The sequence below is a fragment of the Pongo abelii genome, chromosome 4 (assembly GCF_028885655.2).
Source record: "Pongo abelii isolate AG06213 chromosome 4, NHGRI_mPonAbe1-v2.0_pri, whole genome shotgun sequence".
Classification (NCBI taxonomy): Eukaryota; Metazoa; Chordata; class Mammalia; order Primates; family Hominidae; genus Pongo; species Pongo abelii.
The window spans coordinates 118,536,719-118,556,874 of NC_071989.2; the positions used below are offsets into that span (position 1 = coordinate 118,536,719).

Below are 20,156 nucleotides of genomic sequence, written 5' to 3' on the forward strand. Positions count from 1 at the left end.
CAATAGAGAGTCCAGCAACAGACCCAAATATATACAGTTATGACAATTCTTGATTTATGACAAAAGTGATCCTGCAGTGCTATGAGGAAAGCCTGTATTTTTTTCTGAAAAGGAAAGGCTATATTTTTAGTGAAAGTAACTGAGGCTGGATGCACTGGATATCTATTAGGAAGAAAACTTTTGATGTCTATGGAACACCATTTATAAAATTTCATCCCTGATAGATTGTACTTTTAAATATGAATGATAGCTTTTAGTCAAGAGGGAGTAACAGATTTCTATTTATACTTCGATTTTTTTTTTTTTTTTTTTTTTTTTTTTTACAAAAACCAGTTCTCAATACATTGGACATCAAATAGTGAAGGATAAAAATCTCCAAAAATGGCAAACAAATGAGGTCCAATTTTCTCAGCTTACTAACCAGGGAAAACTGCCAATCTCCAAAGCTAGGAGAGAGAACCTAGATGGAGCTCAGCAAATTCCCTGAAGTAAAGAGATAGAGCTTTAAGTACAAGGAGGCCAAAGTGGCTAGAGTTTGTTTACAAGGTAGTAGAGAGTTCACGTGAAAGCTGCCCAGAGAAAGAACTCTGCAGATATCCAGAGTTCCCCACTCAGCTGAGTACTCATCAATTGCAGCACAAGCACTTGAGGACACTACCAGGGTCTGGGGAAAGAACCACTAAAAAAAAGTACAGAAAACAATCCTTGAGGTTCACACAGCACCAGAAAGATCAATTTCTAACCAAAGTGGAAAATTTCATAGTTCACAGACATCAGGTAGAGTACTTAGATTTTTCCTCAGTAATGGGACAAAAGAATAAAATTGACAGAACACTTTCAACACAGAATCATTTTTGTTGTCTTTGATAAAGACCATATATTAATATGGCTTTATTACTAACTCTGTAGGTATTGTTGGGCAACCCATTTCACCAGTGAATTCTTTAGTTTTTTTAATGTATAATGTCATAATTGAAAGGAAATATTACTAGTATATGTTATGGGCTGATTTTTGTTCCCCTACAATTAATATTCTGCAGCCCTAATTCACAGTATCTTACGCTGTGACTCTACCTGGAGATGGGGCTTTTAAAAGGTAATTAATGTTAAATGAAGTCATATGGATGGGGTCTCATCCAACTTGACTGGTGTCCTTAAAAGAAAAGGAAATTTTGACACAAAAATACAACAGGTGTGTGAGCACAGAGAAAAGGACCTGTGAGGGATACAGCCAGAAGGCAGCTATTTTACAAGTCAAAGAAAAGGACTCCAGAGGAAAACAAACCTGCCAACCCCTTTATCTTGAACTTCCAGCCTCTGGAACCATGAGTAAATAAATTTCTCTTGTTTCAGTATCCCAAACTGGTATTTTGTTATGGTATCCCTAGCAAACTAACGTATGTGATCCTGAAATATAGAGTTCATAATAAAACTGCAAAAAAATGGATTTGTGATTAATACAGAAAAATGTTACTGTAATGATTCTGGATGTTCTATTCATACAAAGAATTAAGTTGACAGTGGATTGCCTATGAATAATCATGGTAATGAACAACCTAACGACAAACAGTACCTCAAGTCTGCTAGCATTTCCCAGATGTAATTATTACAGCACTTTTGGACATTCTAATGTTTTTGTGAATGGTGGGAGGAATGTGTGTGCTTGATTTGCATTTTTGTGAAAAATAATAGCTTTATTAGTTACCTTATTTCTTGTATTTTGAAGAAGGTTAAGATTTTAGTTTTCAGATTTCTTGGCCCTTATAACACCAACAGACAAAGGATGATAACGTAGATGATGTTTAGAAACATGAAATTCCCTTAGTATTAAGACAGCCAGCAAATGGGACAAAAAGGGTATGTGAAATCAGATCTCCTTTTGGGAATAAATTAACTGTATGACTGGGCTCTATTTTAATATTTAAACAAGGTTTTTCAAAACAAACCTGAGGCCTGTTTCAGATGTTAAAGAACTGGCATTGCTAAATGAAACACATTATTCTAAACATATTCAACTGAATACATACCACTATTTTGGCATTAATGTAACTTCTACAGAAAATAGAAAGCAATGGTTTCCATTTCCCATTGGGAAAAATGCTTGGTTAACCTTAGATGGTTGCACTTCCATAAAAAGCACCAAACTATCTTTAACCATGGATCTTTTTCATATTATGGTAGTACCTAGAAATAAGAAATGATGCCCTAGATTACTGATATCAACTACTATTCAGCAATTATTATTCAAAGTAACAAATCTAGTTTTGTAAATGCCTTAGCAAAGCATTCTGAGAAGCAGTCCAGCTTTCTTTGTATTATTGTGGATTTTAGTCAAATAATTATATGTAATTATTATGTTTTATCTGTCAGCAAGTTGAAATATGAAAGTATAATATTAACAATAATATTACACAAACCGCTATAAATACATCAATCACACCATCCTTTCATGGTTGTGTTAACTATTACTCTCTTAAGCCTCCATCTATTCAAAAACCCCTATTCCCCATACCTCCAAGTTCAGTTTCCTAAAACATCTGTATTTTCTTTTATAAACTGCTTACAAAAAAAAATTCATAATGATGATAAATCATCGTCAACCTACTATATCAACATCCATCAAAGGAATTGATTACATCTACATGCTCATTTTGTATAATAGAAATACAATCACTGCAGTAAAATACTATCATGAGATTAATGTCTTCAACTCTGAAAACGTAAGTCTTGCCTTTGGCTTGGTATTTTATGAAGCAGCAAGAGACCATTATCCTGTGACATTTTATTTCACTGACATCTCAAATATATTCTTAATATCCTTTATATTTATGTTCAGTTTAGAATGAGAGGATTAGAATAGGTGTTATTATAGTGGAAAGGCATTCATTACTACATTCTGAATAGCATTACCATGTGACATGTCTCAGCCATAAGAATCTTTTGGCAAGAATTGCATCTTTTATTCTTATGTATTCACAGCAAAGCTGTCTGTATCCCACGCTATGAATTTTTCCTGCATTAATCATCAACATCGACCCAGTTTTGCTGCTATATGGTTCTCACTTTAAGTTATATACTATGTAAATCAATCTGATCACTAAAATGTTAATGAAATATTAAAAAGATAAAGTTTTTAAACTTTAAGCCAGATAATAACCATAAATTTAAATTCTTACTCTACTTTAAAATAGATTTCTTTCTTTCCTTTTGAAATCACTGTCCTCAGCAGTTTTCCACACTCTAAATACTAAGGATTTGCCTATGCATGTAAAATGGAGAATTGCGATAATTGTCCCTATAACTCAAACTAAGGGAAACACAGCTTCATCTGAAATGTCTAAGCAACTGGGGCCATTTTTTGGCTTGGATTATCTAGAAAATGACTTCAGTTTTCCAACATATTTTGCATGAGTATATATAAAAACAGACACAGGGTAAATTATACAAAATAAGATTCAGAGTGTTAAACGTGAAGTGGAAGATAGAATAAGAAACTATGAAAATTCATTTATGGGCATTGATATTGAAATTCTGTATGTACAGCAAAGGGAATTAACACAATTTTCAAGATGTTAATATCATAAGGCAATGTTTTGAGTTTACTGAGCTTTTAAGGTGCCAATGTTGCCTTGTTTGCGTTAGACCACTGCTGTAATTACATTTCAGCTAGCTAATGAAATGCTAAGCAGTGTTTTGTCTATGCATTGTTGTGAGAGAAGTAGAAGTGTTTTGATTACGGGCAGATGGAGAAATTGATTTTTTTTTTTTTTTTTTGCTCTTTCTTTGTGGGTTAAGAATAAGGTAGTGAAAAGCCATGGATTGGTATCCTTGATTGGGACTTAAAGTGTTACTGAGTCTGCGGTTAGGTCTACATTACTGTGGTAGAACTAGAAATTCCTGAAAAAGTTGTTGGCTGCTTCTAATATACCACATCTAGTGTATATATAGCTTCGTGACTTCCCTTTCCCCCTAAAATATTCAAGCACAACTCATGACTCATAGTAAGTGATGTTTTTAAGGGCTGAGGTATTAATTGATTTGTTTTCTTTTTGCCTACTTGCCCCTGCCAAAATACATGTAGATAGAACATATAAAAACATAGAAAAAATTTGTTTTAATCATTTGACTTAGATATTTTTCTCCACGTAGACCCAACTGAATTATAAGATAAATATTTAGGTCATAAAACATACATATACAACTTGATGAATTATCACAAAGTGAATGCATTCTATTAAACAACAACCAGACAAGGAAATAAAAAAACATTACCAAAATAACAGAAAGCCCTTCATGTCTCTCTTTCTAGTCACTAATACCTTCTCAAATATAACCTCTATGCTGCCTTATAACACTAGAGATTACTTGTGATGGTTTTTTAACTTTATACAAATTGTATTATAAAGTATATATCATTTTTATTTCATTCTTTAGCTCAACAGTATTTTGCATGTAATTATAGTCTGATCATTCTCATTTTATTAATGAATTTACCACAACTTATTTATTTTACTATCAATCGACATTTTGGGTCTTTTTAGTTGATCACTAATTTTTACTTAATAGTCTCTGTTTTGTGGTGGTTATTCATTAAATGCATCATTTTCAAAATACAGCTGTTGTCAGTGTCTGATGAGACGCTACTGAATATAAGTTCCATTCTACATGTAGTCAATTGATGTATCCCCAAATCCAATACATTTCTGTAAAGAAGACACTTAAATTCACACCCACATGTTTTTGGTGTGTATTATACTGTTATCGAAATACAATATAATTTTTTTAGCATATGACTTTTTATTCAGCAGAGAAAAAATACATAATTTCATTTTTTTCCTCTTGTAAATATGTTCAGTTAATGGTATTAACACTAGTTCTTTATCATATATAACTTTCAGCATTTGTCTTTGAAATAACTACTCATTATTTCTGCATCCTTTTTTCTTTTAATTCTCAGTGATATTTAAAGCTTATTTTATATGCTATAGGAATAAAAAGGGAAAGCTAATGTTAAGTAAGCATAGCAGTCTACTTCAATGTTACTTAAATAAATAGCAGTGGGAGAAAAAGAAACTTCTATATTCTCCATGCAAAAAAAAAAATGATCTTCAGAGATTAAGAAAAAATAACCATTTTATTTTTTATATTCATCTTTTACTAAAATAGTTAAATGGTATATTTTCGTTTATCCTTTATTTATATGCAAATGTCAGCCTTTTGAGCAACTCACCTCACTAGTGTGAAGAAGTTACAGATGTTTCTTCTCTAAAGAAATTAATGAGAGATAATATAAACAATAAACAGAGAGTTCATATTAAGTTATTGACCATACCTAAGTAAAAGATTTAGATTTTGTTTGGTTTGATTGGTTGTTTTTTAAGAGATTGCTTGAGAAAGGATTCTGCTAGATTTCTCTTTTTTCCTAAAGTCTATAGTACACTTCTTGCAACGGAAATGGTTTCTCACCCATTCCTTTTGGTACTGATGGGAACTGTGTGTTTGAACTGGTTCTCTATAGTATTGCCCAAGATGCAAAAATGGGCAGGCAGATTTCAAAGATTATTCTATTTTATACTATAGGAATGAGATGTGGATAGTGAGGGCATAAAAGACCAACTATTCCTGATGTCATTCAAAAAAGTATCAGTCAAAATAAATACTCCATTTATACTTGTATTTATACAAGAAACATAAATATCGACCTATTCCATGATAGCATATACACTAAGGAGTGGTCAGTAGTAACAAATAATAAACAGCCTACATTGAATTCAAATAACTGCTTCATTGACTTGTATTCATTTTATACTATAAATTATGATTAATGTATACAATTTTGTTTTCTGTATCTAGTTAATAGGCTTGGTTAGTTGCTATTTGCTATTTTAATTACTCATATATAATTCATAATGATTTGATAAACAGATATTTTTAAATTTGCCATGTGAATCAACTGAAGAGATGCTAATAGTCAATCTTAGACCTGGTATTTCTAGGCAGAATATAATATCTTCCTTAATGTTTGTAGATTTAAAGTATATGTTACTTTCTCTAAACATTCATTATGATGTTAAAATTTTACTTGTAAGTTGTTCAATGTTAAATTACACTGTTATATAGCTACAGGTGCTAAAATGACTTTTCAGATTATTATTTCATTAAAAAGACAAATATGACAAAAGGAAAAGCAACATAAGTCAGAAAATCAAATTTCCATTCCTAGATCTGTTGTTGAAGAGCTAAATATCTTTGGAAAAAAACTTTGTCTTTTGGCAATAGATTTTATATTTAAAATGAATAAATTGGCCACTGGGTTATGATAATACAAAAAAATGCTCTCCCTCTTCCCCCATTTATTAGCAAATCCCTGAAAATATGTACCTCTCCCCTCCGCACACACACATAAACCACAAATATCTAATATCAAAGCTGGAAAAAAGAGGTAGTGCCATTAAATGCTTATCATGTGCAACATTTTGACTCTGAAAAATAGAAAGATATTGGCAGGTTAAAGCAGCAAACCACAGTTTTAAAATACAAAAGCGTACTACTTCAGAACATGGGAAAGCACTTAGAGCTAGTGTTTGATACAAGAGTAGACTTTGAAGCAAATATTTGGGTGACTCCTTGGTCTTTTACATCCAGGTTCTTCTATCATTTTATCCACCAAATACTGCTAAGCTGTGGAACCAGTAAGTTTAAGAACACAGGCTAGAAAACTAAGGCTGTTCCCTGGGATTCTGGTAAAAGCTAATAAGAATAGGCTCTCAAAAAGAGACAACTGGCTCTTGGTGCACACTAGCTAACAATATTTCTCATTCTTATCCCTAAATAATAAGAACCAAGATTTATTACAGAAACCAAATATTCTAAACAAACTAAAAAGTTTTTTAATTAAATGGTAAACATTAAACCAAGAATCATAATATATTTGAGTCAAAGAACCGAAGCTCCAAACAAAATCTAACACGCTAGGAAGTAAAATTAATAGAATAGACAAATAAGACAGGATATCACATCCACACAACAAGAGCAGACATTTATAATAAAGCTCCAATTACAGACATCAGTTCCCGGAAATATAAAGTAACCTTAATACCATCCAGAAAGAAAATTTATTGAAACATTAAAAAAAATTTAATTTGGCCTGGCTTGGTGGCTCACTGCTGTAATCCCAGCACTTTGGGAGGCCGAGACAGGCGGATAACCTGAGGTCAGGAGTTTGAGATTAGCCTGGCCAACATGGCAAAACCCCGTCTCTACTAAAAATACAAAAATTAGCCAGGTGTGGTGGTGGGTGCCTATAATCCCAGCTACTCGGGAGGCTGAGGCAGGAGAATCACTTGAACCCAGGAGGCAGATGTTGCTGTGAGCCGAGATTGCGGCATTGCACTCCAGCCTGGGTGACAAGAGTGAAACTCCATCTCAAAAAAAAATTTGTATATATATATTATTTTTAATTAATGATGAGCTTACATAACCAAAAGCAGACAGAAGCAAATGAATTTAGCATACAGTTTAGAAGTAGATTTCTGCAACTAAACCTGTAAACATGAATGAGTAAAAATAAATAAAAGCAGCATTTAGCTAAATCATTAGAAAAGGAACAACAAAACAAGTAGGTAGTGGGATTATATATTTAAAGTGCTAAAACAAAAAAGATTATCAACCAAGAATTCTATATCCAGAAAAAACTTTCTTCAAATGCTAAAGAGAAGTAGACAAAAATGTAGAGAATTTTCCCATGGCACACTTTTCTACAAGAAATACTAACAAGAGTCCAGGATGAAAATGAGCAGACACTAATTTGAATCAACATGAAGAAATAAAGTACATGGCTAAAGGCTGTATAGTACTACATAAATATAAAAGTATAAATGTATTTTTGTTGATAATACCTTTTTTTTCTATCTTAGTTTAAAAGCCCTGCATAAAGCAGTAATTATAAATCTATGTTGTTGGACATACAATGTATAAAGATGAAATTCACATGATAATAACAGCACAGAAGAGTAGGGAGCAAATAGAGCTAGCAAAGAGCAAAGAATGTGTGCACTGTTGAAATTAAACTGGTATCAATAAGAACTAATTTTTTATAAGTTATAATATAAATTGTAACCCCCAGGGCAGCTGCTTAAAAAAACCTTGAAAATGGTAAAATGAGATAACATCTCACACAACTCTGAATAGCTAATATTAAAAAGCCAAAAAATAATAGATGTTGACAAAGTTACAGAGTAAAGGGAATGCTTATATACGTTGTTGGTGGGAATGTAAATATGTTCAACCATTTTGGAAATAAGTTTGAAGATTTCATCATTCTCAGCAAACTATCACAAGGACAAAAAACCAAACACTGCATGTTCTCACTCATAGGTGGGAATTGAACAATGAGAATACATGGACACAGGAAGGGGAACATCACACACTGGGGCCTGCTGTGGGGTTGGGGGAGGTGGGAGGGATAGCATTAGGAGATATACCTAATGTTAAATGACGAGTTAATGGGTGCAGCACACCAACATGGCACATGTATACATATGTAACTAACCTGCACGTTGTGCACATGTACTCTAAAACTTAAATTAAAAAAAAAAAAGAATGTAAAATAGAACTCTCATTTGACCCAGCAATTTCATTACTGGGTATATACCCAAAGGAAAATTGACATTGTTCTACCAAAAAGACAAATGCACTTTCATGTTCATTATAGCACTATTCACAATAGCAAAGGCATGGAATCAACCTAAATGTTCATTAACGATGGATTCAGTAAAGAAAGTGTGGTATACATACAGCATGGAATACTATGCAACTACAATAAGGAACAAAATCATGTCCTCTGCAGCAACATGGATGCAGCTGGAGGCCATCATTCTAAGTGAATTAACACAGGAACAGAAAACCAAGTACCACATGTTCTCACACATATAAGTGGGAGCTAAACATTAAGTACACATGGATATAAAGATGAAAACAATAGATACTGGGGATTACTGGGGGAAGGGGACTGAGTGTTGAAAAACTAATGATTAGGACTATGCTCACTACCCAAATGACAGAATCATTTGTATGCCAAACCCCATCAACACACAATTTACCCATTAAACAAACCTGCACATGTAGCCCCTGAACCTAAGAGCAAGAAAATAAAGTTTAAAAAGTGAAAAATTGAAAAAATAAAATGTTTAAAGAGTTTAATGCACTAAAAAATACCTATTTAACAAGAAAGGAGGCAGCAATACAAAGAGGAACAAAAAGACATACAACATATAGAAAAAAATTGAAAAATGGCAGATATAAATTCTGCCTTATCAGTCATATTAAATATAAATGGATTCAACATTCCAATTAAAGGCAGAGACTGGAATAAATAATTTTTAAAAATATTCCCAATACATGCTATTAACAAGAGACACACTGTAGATTCAAAGACACATATAGGCTGAAAGTAAAAAGGTAAAATACACAAACAGCAATCAAAATAGAGCAGGAATGTCTAAACAAATATAAAACAGACTATAAGACAAAAATTGCTACTAGAGAAAAAAAGATATTTAATAATAATAAAGTGGAACAGCAAGTGTTATATATTCTCATAAAAATATATGTTATAAATATGTGTACATCTAATAATAGCCTCAAAATGTATGAAGCTAAAGTTGACAGAATTAAAAGAGTAACTGACAATTCAACAATAGTCAAGACCTCAACACCCTACTTTCAGCATTATATAAAACAACCACAATGTGATACCATCTTACTCCTACAAGAATGGCCGTAAGAAAAAAAAATTGAAAAACAGTAGATATTAGCATGGATGCAGTGATCAGGAAACACTTGTACACTGTTAGTGGGAATGTAAACAATTACGGCCACTATGGAAACAGTGTGGAGATTCCTTAAAGAACTAAAACTAGAACTACCATTTGATCCAGGAATCCCACTACTGGGTATCCACCCAGAAGAAAAGAAGTCATTTTCCAAAAAAGATACTTGCACAAATATGCAGATAACTAACAAGATAAAACAACCATGCAGCTAACTAACAAGGAATAGAAGACTTGAAAAATACCTACTAGGCGTAACAATGTATACAGAACATTCCACCATCAACAGCAGAATATACATTCTTCTCAAGTGCTTTATTTTTTTCCATAAGTTATTGGTGTACAGGTAGTATTTGGTTACATGAGTAAGCTGGTGATTTGTGAGATTTTGGTGCACCCATCACCTGAGAAGTATACACTGCACCATATTTGTAGTCTTTTAATCCCTCACCTACCACCCCCCCAACTCTTGCAGGCCAAGTCCCCAAAGTCCGTTGTATCATTCTTATGCTTTTGCATCCTCATAGCTTAGCTCCCACATATCAATGAGAACATACAATGTTTGGTTTTTACATTCCTGAGTTGCTTCACTTAGAATAATAGTCTCCAATCTCATCCAGGTCACTGCAAATGCTGTCAATTAATTCCTTTTTATGGCTGAGTAGTATTCCATCGTATATTATATACACTACAGTTTCTTTATCCACTTGTTGATTGATGGGCATTTGGGTTGGTTCCAAATTCCGATTTTGCAATTTGAATTGTGCTGCTATAAACATGCGTGTGCAAGTATCTTTTTTAGAAAATGACTTATTTTCCTCTGGGTAGATACCCAGTAGTGAGATTGTTGGATCAAATAGTAGTTCTAATTTCAGTTCTTTAAGGAATCTCCACACTGTTTCCATAGTAGCTGTATTAGTTTACATTCCCACCTAGCAGTGTAGAAGTGTTTCCTGATCACTGCATCCATGCCAATATCTACTATTTTTATTATGGCCATTCTTGCAGGAGTAAGGTGGTATCACATTGTGGTTTTGATTTGCATTTCCCTGATCATTAGAGATGTTGAGCATTTTTTTCATACATTTGTTGACCATTTGTATATCTTCTTTTGAGAATTGTCTATTCATGTCCTTAGCCCACTTTTTGATGGGATTTTTTTTTTCCATACTGATTTGAGTTCGTTGTAGATTCGGGATATTACTCCTTTGTCAGATATATAGGTTGTGAAGATTTTCTCCCACTCTGTGGGTTGTCTATTTACTCTGCTGACTGTTCCTTTTGCCATGCAAAAGCTCTTTAGTTTAATTAGGTCTCAGCTATTTATCTTTGTTTTTATTGCATTTGCCTTTGGGTTCTTGGTCATGAAATCCTTGCTTAAGCAAATGTCTAGAAGGGTTTTTCCAGTGTTATCTCCTAGAATTTTTATTTTCAAGTTTTAGGGTTAAGTCCTCAATTCATCTTGAGTTGATTTTTGTATAAGGTGAGAGATGAGGAACCAGTTTCATTCTCCTACATGTGGCTATGCAATTATCCCAGCACCATTTGTTGAAAAGGGTATCCTTTCCCCACTTTGTTTTTGTTTGCTTTGTCGAAGATCAGTTGGCTGTAAGTAGTCGGGTTTATTTCTGCATTCTCTATTCTGTTCCATTGGTCTATGTGCCTATTTTTACACCAGTGCCATGCTGTTAATGTGACTATGGCCTTATAGTATAGTTTGAAATCAGGTAGTGTGATGCCTCCAGATTTGTTCTTTTTGTTTAGTCTTGCTTTCGTTATGCAGGCTCTTTTTTGGTTCCATATGAATTTTAGAATTTTTTTTTCTAATTCTGTTTAGAATGGTTGTAGTATTTTGATGGGGATTGCATTGAATTTGTAGATTGCTTTTGGCAGTCTGGTCATTTTCATAATGATTCTACCCATTAATGAGCATGGAATGTGTTTCCATTTGTTTGTGTCATCTATGACTTCTTTCAGCAGTGTTTTGTAGTTTTCCTTCTAGAGGTCTTTCACCTCCTTGGTTAGGTATATTCCTAAGATTTTTTTTTTTTTTTTTTTTTGCAGCTATTGTAAAAAAGGTTGAGTTCTTGATTTGATTCTCCACTTGGTCTCTGCAGGTGTATAGAAGAGCTACTGATTTGTGTACATTAATCTTGTATCCAGAAACTTTGCTGAATTCTTTTCTCAGTTCTAGGAGCTTTCTGGAGGAGTCTTTAGGGTTTTCAAGGTAAATGATCATATCGTCAGCAAACAGTGACAGTTTGACTTCCTGTTTAGGATTTGGATGCCCTTTATTTCTTTCTCTTGTCTGATTGCTCTGGCTAGGACTTCCAGTAATATGTTGAAGAAGAGGGGTGAGAGTGGGCATCCTTGTCTTGTTCCAGTTCTCAGAGGGAATGCTTTCAACTTTTCCCCATTCGGTATTATGTTGGATGTGGGTTTGTCATAGATGGCTTTTATTACATTGAGGTAGGTCCCTTGTATGCCAATTTTGCTGAGAGTTTTCATTGCAAAGCGTTGCTGGATTTTGTCGAATGCTTTTTCTGCATCTATTGAGATGATTATGTGATTTTTGTGTTTAATTCTGTTTATGTGGTGTATCACATTTATTGACTTGCATATTAAACCATCCCTGCATCCCTGGTATAAAACCCACTTGATGATGGTGGATTATCTTTTTGATATGTTGTTGGACTCAGTTGCCTAGTATTTTAAGAATTTTAGCATCTATATTCAAAGATACTGATCTGTAGTTTTCTTTTCTGGTTATTTCCTTTCCTGATTTTGGTATTAGGGTGATTCCAACTTCATAGAATGAATTAGGGAGGGTTCCTTCTTTCTCTATCTTGTGGAATAGTGTCAAAAGGATTGCAACCCCCATCAAAATACCACCATTCTTCCTTGAATGTCTGGTAGAATTCTGCTGTGAATCCATCTGGTCCTGGACTTTTTTTTGTTGGTAATTTTTTAATTACCATTTCAGTCTTGCTGCTCGTTATTGGTCTGTTCAGGGTATCTAATTCTTCCTGATTTAAGCTAGGAGGGTTGTATTTTTCCAAGAATTTATCCATATCTTCTAGTTTTTCTAGTTTATGTGCATAAAGGTGTTCATTGCAGCCTTGAATGATCTTTCGTATTGCAGTGGTGTCAGTGTTAGTATCTCCTGTTTTGTTTCTCAGTGAGGTTATTTGGATTTTCTCTCTTCTTTTCTTGGTTAATCTTGCTAGTGGCCTATCAATTTTATTTATCTTTTCAAAGAACCAGCATTCTCTAGGATAAACCATATGGCAGGCAACAAAACAGGCTAGAATACATCTAAAAGGATTAAAGCACAGAGCATCTTTTTAACATACAACAGAATAAAATTAGAAATAAATAAAAAAAGGAAATTTAGAATTCATATGTATGGAGAATTAAGCAATACTTTACTAAATAAGCAATTGGTTCAAGAGGAAATAACAATGAAAATTGGAAAATACTTTGAAATAAATTGAAATTAAAATACAACAGACCAGAATTTTAGTGTTTTTATTTGCTAACCCCTGGAGGAAAACATAACAAAATTATTAAAAAGTAAAGTTCAAGTCAATGACTTAACCTTCCACCATTTATGAAACTAAGAAAAGTAGAGCAAGATAAACCTAAAGCCAGAAGTAATGAAGTAAGCTTAGAGTGGAGATAAATAAAATAGAAAATAGTAAACAATAGAGAAAATCAATAGAACCAAAAGTTGGTTCTTTGAAAGATCAACAAAAATGACAATCCTTTAGCTACATTAACCTAGAATAAAAAATAGAAGTTTCAAATTTTTTAAATGAGAATGAAAGAGGAAACATTACTACTAACTTGCATAAATCAAAAAGTTTATAAGGGAACAGTATGAACAATCATATGGCAACAAAACAGATCATCTGATTGAAATAGATGAATACCTAGAAACCAAAAACTAGAGAAAATAACACAAAAAGAAATAGAAAACCTGAATAGACTTATAACAAGTAAAGACACCAAATTAGTAACAAAAAAAAAAGTCTCAAAAACAAAAGTGCAGCATAGGATGGCTTTATGAGTAAATTCTACCAGATATTTAAAGAATTAACATCATTCTTTCATAAATGTCTCACTTAATTCTATGAGGCTAGTATTTTCCTGATACCAAAGCCAGGTAAATAACCAATTATTCAAAAGATCTATATATATCATAAATATAGAAATAAAAATCTTAAGTAAAATACAAGCAAACCAAATCTGGCAACATATTAAAAGAATTATACACCATGACAAAAATGAGTTTATCCCAGGAATGAAAGGTGGTCTAACATCTGGAAATTAATGTAATAAAACATACCAACAGAACAATGAACTAAATGACATGATCTCAACAGACACAGAAAAAGCATTTGATAAAATCAACACACTTTATAATAAGAGAACACTTATCAAAATAGGAATGTAAGGCACGTCTTCAACCTGATAAACAGTATATGTGAAAAAGCCAAAAGATAACATCACATGTAATGGTGAAAGACTGAAAGCTTCCCCATTAAAATCGGGAATAAGGAAAATATATCTATTCTTGCCACTTATATTCAATATTGTACTGGAGGTTCTAGTCTGGCAATCAGGCAATAAATAAATGGTATTTAGATTAGAAATGAGGAAGTTAAACTATTTTTGTTTGCAGATGGTATGATCTCATATATAAAAAATCCTAATATGCACAGATAGAAAAATATTAGCACTAATAAATGAATTCATCAAGGTCACAGGAAACAAGGTCAATATATAAAAATTAATTGTACTGGCTGGGTTCTGTGGCTCATGCCTGTAATCCCAGCACTTTGGAAGCCGAGGCGGGCGGATCACAAGGTCAAGAGATTGAGACCATCCTGGCCAACATGGTGAAATCCTGTCTCTACTAAAAATAGAAAAATTAGCTGGGTGTGGTGGCGCACGCCTATAATCTCAGCTACTCGGGAGGCTGAGGCAGGAGAATTGCTTGAACCCAGGAGGCAGAGGTTGCAGTGAGCTGAGATCATGCCATTGCACTCCAGCCTGACGACTGAGTGAAATTCCGTCTCAAAAAAAAAAAAAAAAGAAAGAAAGAAAAAATTAATTGTATTGCTATACACTATCAATCACTATCAATGAACAGTATGAGAAAGAAAATTAAGAATGTTCAATTTGCCAAAGTATCAAAAATAATACTTGGAAGTAAGGTTAACAAGAGAAGTACAAGACTTATACACTAAAAATTACAGAATATCATTGAAAGGGATTAAAGACCAAAATGTATGAAAAGACATTCTGTATTTATGAATTAGAACACTTGATGTTAAGATAATAATACTCTGTGAATTAATCAACCTATTCCACACAACCTTTTCAAAACACAAGCCTTCTATTTTGGAGAAACTGGCAAGTTGATTCTAATATCATATGGAAATGCAGTGGAACAAGAATAGCCAAAACAACCTTTAAAAATAATAATAAAACTTTGAAGGCTCTACACTTCTTTAATTTCAAACTATGGGACTGACATAAACATAGAGGCAGATCAATTGAATAGAATTGAGAGTCCAGAAATAAACCATCCATTTATGAGCAATTGATTTTCAACAAAGGTGCCAAGACAATTGAAGGGAGGATAAAGTTCTTTTCAATAAATAGTGCAAGGACAACTTGATATCCACTTACAAAAAAATGAAAGTGGACTCTTATCTCACATCATATCAGAAGTTAACTGAACTGCATCAAAGACCTCAGTGTAAAACTAAAACTATAGCTCAAACTATACATCTCTCAGAAGAAAAATAGGCGTAAACCTTTGTTACCATGGATTAGGCAATAGTTACCTAGATACATCACCAAAAGCAAAAGCAAAATAAATAAATTTCACTTCATCAAAACTAAAAACTTTTGTACTTAAGATAAACCCTATCAAGAAAGTGAAAATCCACACAATGGAAAATAATATTTGCAAATCATATATTTGATAGGGGACTTGTGACCAGAATATACGAAGAGTTTTTATGACTCAGTGATAAGAGACAACTAACCCAATTAAAAAGTGGACAAAGGATTTAAATAGATTTTTTTAAAGAAGGTAAACACATGGTCAATATGAACATAAGACATTCAACATCATTCATCATTAGGGAAATGAACACTAAAAACACAGCAATATACCTTTCACATTCTTTTTGATAGCTTTAATTAAAAAGACCAATAATAACAACTTTTAACATGCATGTGGAGAATTAGAATTATACATTGCTGACGGGTATATAAAATGGTGCAGTTGGTTTGAGAAAATTTAACAGTTTCTCAAAAAGTTAAGCTCTATGTAAAATGTCCAGAATAGGCAAATCCACAGAAAAGAAAGTAGATGAGTGGCTGCCAGGGACTGGGGGAAGAGAGGAATTGGAGAATATTTCCTAATGGTAAAAGATTTCATTTTAGATTAATCAAAATAATCTGAAGTTAGGCTGTGGTAGTAGTTATAGAATTTTGTTAATATACTAAAAAGTATTGAATTGAGGTATATTTTGTGGTACATGAATTATGTTTTATCTTTTTAGAAACCTTCCATTAATTCAAATTAGATGGAAGGAGGTTGTAAAAGTGAGAGCAGAAATTAAATAAAGTAAAAAACAAGGTTAAAGACGAGGAATAAAATCAAAATTTGGCCCTCTGCAAAGATTTAAAATATTATTTTGGTGAGATTTTTAAAGTAAACAAACTTGAAATATGGGAAAAGTAATACTATGAAGGAAAAAAGTAATAGAGATTAAAATTATAAATAGAGATTACTATAACCATTATATACCAATAAATTTCAGTCTAAACAAAATAGACAAATTACTTAAAAAACTAAGAAGCAATTTATAATATTCCTATTAAGTAAAAATACTTCAGTGCAATCATACAGACAATTGTCAGCAAACATGCAAAAAAACCAGATCATTCCAATTGTACAAAAACCTTGAGAGAATAATACCTAATGCTAAATGACGAGTTAATGGGTGCAGCACACCAACATGGCACATGTATACATATGTAACAAACCCGCACATTGTGCACATGTACCCTAAAACTTAAAGTATAATAATAATAAAATAAAAAAAAGAATGAATATCTTGGATAATAAAAGCAGATAATATTATTAACAGAAAGGAAAATTACAGGGTAATCTTATACATGCACATAAATGCAAAATGTAACAAAACATAAGTAAACTGAATATGGTAACAATGAGGAAAATAAAACATCTTTACCAATTTGGAGTTATACCAGGAGTTTTAGTGTCATCAAATATTACATAACAAATCAAAAATTTTAAAAATATATCTTATTAATGGATAATATGATTTGATAACATTAAATCACTATTCATGATAACACATCATAGTTAACTAAAAACTAAAGATTACTTCATATTCTGACAAATCACATCTACCAAAATACTACAAATATTCTTATGGCAAAAGGTTCAAACCATTCTGTTTACATTAGGAAAAAAGACACTACTATTGCTTCCATTCAAAATTTAATATAGTACCCAAATATGTGGTGAGTCAAGAAAAACATGTTCTAAGTATTTGAAAGGAAGAATAACACATTCTCATTAGTCACAAATTTCACTAAGAACCAATACTCTACAGAGAGATATTAGAGATTCTAGAAAATTGGTTATATATAAGATAATTATACCAAAATATATTATCTTTTATGCATTTGCAACTCTTAGAAGACACTTAAAATTTTTTGAAGCCACATTTACTAATTGTAAGTTAAATGATATAATGTCAGGGATTTGCCTCAAAATAATGTAGGGTTGGTGAGAGAGAATGAGAGGCAGTATACATAAAACAAGATGTGCTATGATTGATAACTATTGAAGCCAGAAGTCATAGAAAAGGGGATAAATTATAATACATTCTCTACTTTTCTACCTGCCCTAAATTTTTTATAATGACAATTTGTAAACAACAACAACAAAACACCCATACAAGAAAAAAATTAGAATTAAATCCCCCCAACATAAGCTAATCCTTATGAAGGAAATCTTAAAACTTTTTTAAAAAATTATTTTGAAACTTATAATTGAATGAAAAATTATACCATGTTCCTAGAGATGAAAACTTAGTATCATAAAGGAGCTAATTTTCCAAAATTAATTAATAAATTTAATGCAATTTAAATCAGAATCCTTAAAAGCTATTTCAAGAAACACCAGTCTAATTCCAAAATGTGTACAGACGATTACACCGGTCAATAGCCAAGACATTGAAAAAAAAAAGAAAGTAAAATTGTCTTACAAATTATAAATACTTACTATAAAATTGAAGTAAATAACTAAAATGACATGATATTAACATAGAAATTAATACATTCACAAATGGGACAAAGCAGAGAGCTCATATGAAGGCCATTACCTACATGGAAATTTGATATGCAATATATATGGCATTGGCTGATCAATGTGAATGAACAATTGTCAATAAATGGTATGTAAATATTGGCTATTCTTATGGAAAAAATAACCTTAGATTTCTATGGAATGCCATGACCTCAAATCTTTTAATGGCTTAAATATGAGCAGCAAACTTCTTAAGCTCTTGGGAAAAAGTACAGACACATATTTTTAATGATATAGGCATGGGGAAGGATTGCTTAATTGTGCCCAATATCTTTTTTTTTTTTTTTAATACTTTTAAGTTCTGGGGTGCATGTGCAGAACATGCAGGTTTGTTACATAGGTATACATGTGCCATGGTGGTTTGCTGCACCCATCAACCCATCATCTACATTAGGTATTTCTCCTAATGCTATCCCTTCCTTAGTCCCCTACCCCCAACAGGCCCCAGTGTGTGATGTTCCGCTCCCTCTGTCCATATGTTCTCATTGTCCAACTCAGAACATGTGGTGTTGGTTTTCTGTTCTTGGGTTAGTTTGCTGAGAATGATGGTTTTCAGTTTCATCCATGTTCTTGCTAAGGACATGAACTCATCCTTTTTATGGCTGCATAGTATTCCATGGTATATATGTGCTACATTTCCTTTATCCATTCTATCATTGATGGGCATTGTGCTAAATATCTTAAGTATTAAGTTCAACCTTATTAAAACCATAAAACTTCATAAATGATCATAAAACAGCATAACAAATATAAAAAGCCAAATTATAATTCAATCAATAAAATAAATAAGCCAAAAATATGTGCAAATGAAAAGAATAGATATTCCAGGAGTTACACAATAGGGAAATAAGTATATGAAAATAATGGAACCCATTAGAAATCATTACACTGAACTATTTTTGTTTACCCACTAGATTGCCAAAAATAACCAGCTCTATAGTGCTACATGTTGATGAGTATGTGGAACAATGGGAAGTCTTATAAATGCTGATGAGAGTATAAATCAATACAACCATTCAGAATGCAGGGAGGGAAACAGCATTACCTTTAAATTTATACAGGCATATATCCTGTGACCCAGACATTCTACTCCTAGGCATAGTCTAGAAAAACAGTGCCATATGTCACCAGCAGTCTGTATAAAAGCATTCATCATAACTTTGTTTCAATAACAAAAACTAAAAAGAAATCCTGAATGTCCATTGACAGAGACATTCAAAAATACCTTATAGCATATTCACACCATAAAATATACCTCTATGAAAATAATTTAATTACTATAACTATGTATAACATGGGAGAATACCTGAACCATAATACTGATTAATCAAAAATAATTCAAACTTCTCAATACTACATATAGTATTATTTATATAAAGCATATTATCAAGCTAGACTAGATAATAAGCTACTCATGGAAACATACACTTATTATAAGTATTCTTACAAAAATAAGTGAAAGATAAACAAATTTGGGATAATGGAATTAGAACTACGAAAGCAGTAGGAGAATGGAATTGTGGATAATTTTTAGTTTTGAAGTTATATGGTAGGCTTATAAGTATTTGTTATTTTAATTAAACTTCATAACTTCATTTTATGTTGCACATATTTTTATATATTAAATATTACATAAAATAAATTGAAGCCTCAAAAATTAAGTAATTTTAGAAGATTGCAGCAAATAAAAGGAGAGATCTGTGGTTTAAAGTAGGTCTGCCTTATCTATATATGTTAACATTCTCCTTTCCTCTATTCCAGTGGTTCTCAATCTTGGCTGTACACTGGAATCACCTAAGGGAGTTTTAAAATAATGATGCCAAGATTACACTTCCAGGGTGTCTGATTTAATTGGACTGGGGAAGGATCTCAACATCAGGATTTTTTAAAGTTATCCCAGGTAA

The 20,156-nt window shown here is 32.4% G+C and overlaps 1 protein-coding gene and 1 long non-coding RNA gene across 10 annotated transcripts in view; one reads left to right on the forward strand and one right to left on the reverse strand.

Moving 5' to 3' along the window:
* TMEM232 (transmembrane protein 232) overlaps positions 1-20,156 on the reverse strand; it is a 332,283-nt gene that overhangs the window by 75,605 nt on the left and 236,522 nt on the right. The window lies entirely within an intron of this gene.
* Positions 1-20,156, forward strand: part of LOC129059493 (uncharacterized) — a 36,706-nt gene that overhangs the window by 12,191 nt on the left and 4,359 nt on the right. Inside the window, exon 2 of the long non-coding RNA XR_008525434.2 lies at positions 20,014-20,152. This is a non-coding gene — a long non-coding RNA (uncharacterized LOC129059493). The remainder of the gene's footprint in view (positions 1-20,013; positions 20,153-20,156) is intronic.